The sequence below is a fragment of the Hyla sarda genome, chromosome 2 (assembly GCF_029499605.1).
Source record: "Hyla sarda isolate aHylSar1 chromosome 2, aHylSar1.hap1, whole genome shotgun sequence".
Taxonomy (NCBI): domain Eukaryota; kingdom Metazoa; phylum Chordata; class Amphibia; order Anura; family Hylidae; genus Hyla; species Hyla sarda.
In genome coordinates this window covers 269,623,083-269,629,944 of record NC_079190.1, presented here as the reverse complement: position 1 = coordinate 269,629,944, position 6,862 = coordinate 269,623,083, and the positions used below count along the sequence as shown (strand labels likewise).

The 6,862-nt window shown below is 40.9% G+C and overlaps 1 pseudogene; it reads right to left on the bottom strand.

Moving 5' to 3' along the window:
• Positions 1 to 3,282: 3,282 nt before the first annotated feature.
• Positions 3,283 to 3,453, bottom strand: LOC130359999 (U2 spliceosomal RNA; annotated as a pseudogene).
• Positions 3,454 to 6,862: the final 3,409 nt, after the last annotated feature.

Genomic DNA, 6,862 nt, shown 5'->3' with positions numbered 1-6,862 from the left:
CGCGCGTCTAAAGGGTTAATTGTGCGCGGCACCGCGATCAGTGCCGCGCACTATTAGTGGCGGGTCCCGGCATCACTATGACGCCGGGCCCGCCGCGATATGATGCGGGGTCACCGTGTGACCCCGCGTTATATCGCAGGACCGGAACCCAGGACGTACCCATACGTCCTGGGTCCTTAAGAGGTTTAACATGGGAGTCAATGGGAACTGTACAGACCTGTATGTGTGTACGGTTCCATCCAGTTTTCACCATACGGTTTTTGACTTTGCACAGTTTTTTTTCTTGGAATTTCAATCAAACAAGTGAAATTTTATTTATAATGTAGTGAAAAGTTCAAAACGTTTTTCTTAAAAAACGGATGCAACCGGACATCATTTTTCAAATCTTATACGGTTGTAAACCGTATACAGATAAAACTTTGTGCACACGTTTTAATACAGTTTAGTCAGGTTTTGAGGAATACTTTTTTTTTTTTTTATCAAAAACCTGATAAAAAACTGTATTGTAAAAACATGGTGTGAACCCACCCATACACAGGCTCATGCACTGATGACATGCTGCTACATGCACAGTGGACTCCCCCTCCCCCACAATCAGACACTTATCCCCTGTGATGCAAATAGCGGATACATTTTAAGGTAGTGAAGTACCCCTCTAAAGTGCATTTGTAATGTAATACATTAAAATGCAACTTCTGCTCTGTTTCTATATGTTTTTATGAAGATGTTTAAGGCATTCTTTTCTTTTTTTTTCCTGTTTAAGATCTCTTTTGATGTATCTCAGGGAACACTATTACCAAGATGTACGTTTTTAATGTAATAATTATATCAATGTTTTCTGCTATCAAATGCACAAATAGTGAGCTCAATCCCCTAAAACATCTGAAGGGAGCTGCCAATGTTTAACATATCATATCATATCATTTGAAAGAAAATAGCATCCCTGAGGAAGTCACCACTTGGTGATGGAACACGTGGGGACTCTGGAATAGAGATGAGCGAATTTACAGTAAATTCGATTCGTCACGAACTTCTCGGTTCGGCAGTTGATGACTTATCCTACATAAATGAGTTCAGCTTTCAGGTGCTTCGGTGGGCTGGAAAAGGTGGATACAGTCCTAGGAGACTCTTTCCTAGGACTGTATCCACCTTTTCCAGCCCACCGGAGAACCTGAAAGCTGAACTCATTTATGCAGGATAAGTAATCAACTGCTGAGCCGAGAAGTTTGTGACGAATCAAATTTACTGTAAGTTCGCTCATCTCTACTCTGGAAGGCACCCGCTCCGAGGATTACGCTATTTTGACTGACTCTATTGTGCCATGTGTATGTCTCTAGGCTGTATAGTCTGAATGAGGATGGGTATTATATGCAGTTATTCTTAGGAAGTATTATTTGTGACTGCATTCCTGAGACTGCTTATGGATTTTTTGTATTGAATTATTAGTGGAGCTAGGGTATCCCTATAGGGAGGTCCCCTCTGTGTTTGAGGGATGGGATGTAGAGTTCTCTTGCCCTCCCTGTGTTTTAATCGTTTTTATTCTGTGTGTTTTGTATATATTTTTACTACTTTGCAACAATAAAGATATATATTTATTGATAGTTTTGGTGAACGCCTTATAGTATGTTTTGCTGGTTTCTTTCAAATGTGTTGAACGTTTTCTGCTAAGCTGAAAGCTGTCCATAAATTCCTGAAGAGTCTATAAAAATAAAAATGTTCCAGTGTCTGTAAAAAATATGGATTTGTCTGGGAATCTGGTGGAACTTAAGCAGGTTTTTGTGATTGTAATTATTATTATTATTTTCCATCTTCCGAAGCTCACATTAGTATATTGGGTTATAACGTGTATTACCTATAACCTCTGTCATTTATCATGGTTTTAAAAAATTGTTGGCGAGTTTTTAGCATATGTTGTCCACAAAGCAGAAAAATTAGGCAACCCAGCTAGGCTGTGCCATCTCTCGAAATACATTTAGGTTATATTCACATGTAGTGTATGTGCTGCATATTTCACGGGGTGTAAACCAAATGAAATAAATAGTTGAACACTGCATAAAACCCCCAATGAGACATTTGCAGCATTTACAGTACGTGTAAACATACCCTTGAAAATTTTGTGTGGGTATTTCCCTCAATAGTCAACCGAGCTGTAAAATTCAAAGAGTGAGTGGTCTTTAAGAGGACCAATCCCCTCCTGGTAAAGCTCAAACATAGGCTATATATGCCACAACATTTAAATTGCAGACTGAAGAAAGACAAGGAGGTATCAGGTATCGCTGGGATCTGCAATTGATCAAATTATCAAGCACCTAGCTCCAACCTGTGTTAACTGGGAGGGGCTTCAAGTGTTAAAGCCAAATTAAAAGCAAAATGTTTTCATCAACATGACACCTCAGAAATCGAATCAGTATGATATGACTGTAAGATGCCTCCTGTTCTTTGATGTATCAATTATTTTCACTTGTTGTAAACTGAGAGGGACTGAATCCTTGAACTGAGAGACTTTGGCTTATCATTACATGCTTAGGGCAATGCTTGTCCTAGTGTTTGGGAGACAATCAAAGAACTGGAATGACAGCAGAAATTTTTTTAAGAGCTGAGGCAAGTGCTCTATATCACCCAAAGTGCAAGAAACAGTGCAAGCGTATCACACTAAAAAAATGTGCACAAAGGATGCGGTCTATCGCTAAGCCCTTTTCCAACAGGAGAGAGGCCCCCCCAACAAACCTACCCTTCACCTCCGGGCCAAAAGGCCCCTGCAAGGATCCAGGTTTGATGCCCCTTTTCGCCGAAGCTACTAAGGGGCTGCAAATGCACCTGGCTTCAACCTAGGCGTTAACCAAGGTATCAGCCGAGGAGCCGTATACTGATGGCAACTTGACAAAAGCCAAGATGCCCAGGGGTTGCAGGGAGGTGAGGAACCTAATGGCCACACACACCTCCCCTAGACCGCCAGGTGGGACACCCAGAAGGGCTACTGCATCCTGACAATCCTGTATACAAAGAAAAACACGAAACGTGGCACAGTGACATACAAAAATAAGTGAATGAGTGCAGATATACTGCCCGGTCATCCAGCCGGATCTATAAAAATTTCCCTGATCCTAGCCAGAAGGCCAGGATACCAAGGGTGAGTGCCAAAGGTGAAGAGTATATGGTGCAGTGCATTCACGCATTGAGCTATAACACCCAGTGAGTTTCAGCACATCAGGGTCACCACTCCCCAAGGCACAAAAGTACCTCGGCTCTACACCCCCCAACCTCATGGCGAGACCCAGAAGAAACAGGTCCCATCAGGGCAGCCATTGAGCTGGTGTTGTGGCACCAGCCCCAGAATGCCCCGGAACACCTGCCCCCTCCATGCAGCACCCATCCCCACCAGCCCCACACCAGCATGAAACTGATAAGTACAGATACTACACTTGATCTTCGCCAAAAGGCTGAGACTGAAATGACAGCAGAAGTTGAACAGAGGCAAACCTCTGTACGGACAGATTGTCACATTAGAGGAATTGTGTGTAGTAATCTAGCCTAGGGAGAAGTGTGATCCAGCCTAGGGAGATGTGTGGAGGTATAAGTTTTATAGCACAAGTATTTGAAACCATCCGGGCCAGGGGAGCGACCCGCAGGAAGGGATTTGAGGGCTTCCGAGAGCTCCTTGAGAGTAATGGGAGCGGACTTCACGGTCAGCCGCTAAAAGAGCCAGCAAATGACATTGCGAAAGATAAGAATCAAGTTCTGCAGCTCGGTCCACCGGGTCAGACAGAAGCTGGGAAGGAAGAGAGTGAAGTCCAGAATAATAGTCAACAAAAAGACGGGAGATATTGTTAGGATGGTAGTGGAGAGTACTAGATGAGTCTTTCAGAGCTGAGGGAGATTGAGCCACCGCCCAGTCACGCAAGTGCCTAGCCAACACAGTGTGAGCCTTATTATCTTTCTCATAAAAATGCTACTTAGCATAGAGCAATTGTCACTCAACCTTATGGAGAGCCAAATCACCCAGTAGGGCCTGAGCAGCTACCAAGCGCCTCACCCCCGAAAGAGAAGGGGAAGACAGTAAAAGAGCCTCTAAGCCAGCTACCTGTACACGAAGCTCCCGGGACGGAGCCAGAGCGTCATAATTCAGTCGAGTACTTAGAGCAATACAATGCCCCCGGACGATCGATTTATAGGGGTTAATGGACCTGTAGGTGTGCTCCTAATATTAGTAGATGTGCTCCTAATATTAGTAAAATCAGTAAACTTTCATGTCACGTTTCAAGCCTAGGACTTCGAACAGTGTCTACACAAACCATCAGATTGGGCTACAAGCCAAACGATATGCTACAGGTGGTCCATTAACCCCTTAATAAACTACCAAGAGAAGTCTTATACATTTGAAAAATTATCTCAAATCTTTATTAAATACTTTGAAAATAATTACAGGACATACATGAGATTACAAACAATTAAAAAAGCTCTACCTGAGCCCAATCAATAACCGGGGGGGGGGGGGGGGGGGGGCACACCCTAGGCACCCTTCCCTCACATGTGAACTTTCAAACTGGCCCCCAATAAACTCCACATATACTTTATAATGATCAATCATGGGTACGTGCTTACATGCAATACAAAAATTACTTAAGCATGAGCATACAATAACATACAAAATAATCCAGGAATTACTCAATACTACTAAGTAATATTGTAGCATCAAAAACCTGTTTGTACTTATGTCCAATTATACAACCTGAAACTACAGCAAATCCTTATGCAATGTCGGGATGGAGGACCAGACTCTGAAATGAACAAAAATGCAACAGGTGAACTGGCATCCCACTAGACCCATGCCAGCACATACCCATGATTGATCATTATACATGTGGAGTTGTTTGGGGGCCAGTTTGATATTTTACATCTAAGGGACGGGTCCCTGGGGTGGGGCCCCCCTGGTTGTAGAGAGGGCTCGGACAGAGCTTTTTACATTATTTTTTATCTCATGTATGTCCTGTAATTATTTTCTATGTATTCAATAAAGATTTGAGATATTTTTTAAATGTAGGTGTGCTCCTAATATTAGTATAAGACGTATTTTGGCAGTTTGTTGTTGTTACATCAGGTAGCACCCTTTATTGTTATAGTTATACAGTATGGCTTGAGCCCATCAGTGGCGTTTTTAGCCATAAACCCCTTGATGAAACAGTGATTTTTCGTTTTTGCGTTTACACTTTTTCCTCCCCCTTTTAAAATCCATAAAGCTTTTAATGTTCCATCTACAGACCCAAATATGTGCACTTTACATTTAGAATGACATGTTATCTTTATTATGTAGGTCCATAAGATTACAATCATATCCAATTTATATAGGTATTGTTTAAAAAAAACATTTTGGGGGTGAGAATATGAGTATACTTAAAAGCGTCCCCTTCTGACCTTTATAACTTTATCTTTTCATATATGAGGCTGTATGAGGGCTCAGTGAGCTGTCGATTTAATTCCAATACCAACAGATTTTATTTTGATGGGACTTTTTGATTGCTTTTTCTTCTAGTATATGAAGTAACCAAAATGTCTATGCCATTCACTGTGTGGGTTAATTAATGTTGACATAACAGGTAGGAAATCCAGATAGCGGCCATCACCATTGACAGTAAATTCTTCTTCTTTATTTAGTATAAATACTCACATACATAGATACAGGGGGGGGGGGGGGGAGACCGACTGTAAAGGTGTGTATAGTCTGAACAGGAGGCAACAGCTGTTTCACACTTTCTAGTGCTTCATCAGGCCTCTTCTGATTAAATGAGATTCAGTAACATTTATATGATGAACATAAACCCAATCACCATTCTATCATGTAACTAAATGACAAATCAAAGTACTAACAGGTCTAAAGAAATGAACTCAAGTCATATCTATCATTAAGCCCTAGGATGCCCAGTGTGTTCGTTCTGATGATCCAACAGGATTCCTTCTGCAGCAGTTTGGTATGTCTATCCTGACCTGCTATATTGGCACATACCCGTTCAAGGCCTTCAAATCTCAGAACTGATGTATTGCTATTGTGAGCTTCTACTATGTGGGCTATAAGGTGTGGCACCTTTACCTGAATGTACTGAATAAAAATGTTCACGGATCCTAACAAATAATTGCCCAATAGTCTTGTCCTCGTAGTAGAAGCCACAATGGCCGAAAATAGCATATACCACTTATAGCTTCATGTGATTAATTGCTGGACGTTATGCTCCACACCTTCGATTCTTACAAATTTGCTACCTCAGTTATATTTCCAAAAATTACAGTATCAACAAGGATAATTACTTTTGGGGTCACATCATCTAACTATGTTCTATTCTTATTTTTATTGTTGGCTATGTTTTTTTTTAACACCACCTAAGGTCCTATTTTTCAATATGTGATAAGGGGTTTCTTTTCTGTGATATTTTTTTAGATCTTCATCTCCTTCTATGATATACAGTACCAGCTTTTTCTAACTGCCATCTCAATTCATAGATTCATTTTTTTTTAATGAAAAAGTAAACCTCCTATCCATTTTTTTCTCTTTTTTTCTTTTTCAGAACCTCTTTTCTTGTTAACAAATCTGCTCTTTTTATACCTTCTTCTACTAGAGCTGCCGGGTAGTTCCTGTCAAGAAACGTAGCTCTCGGATTTTCTGTTTGTGCCTGTATATCTCTTTTTTACTTTTGATTCTTTTCAATCTAATGAATTGACCATAAGGGATGGCTTGTTTAATATGTAACAGATGAGAGCCATCAAAATGCAACAATGAGTTCTTTGCTGTTTCTTTCTTATTTCCCTCAGTAATCAATTCAGTATCCTCTATCTTTAATCTGACATGCAAAAATTCTACATTCTGGTCTCC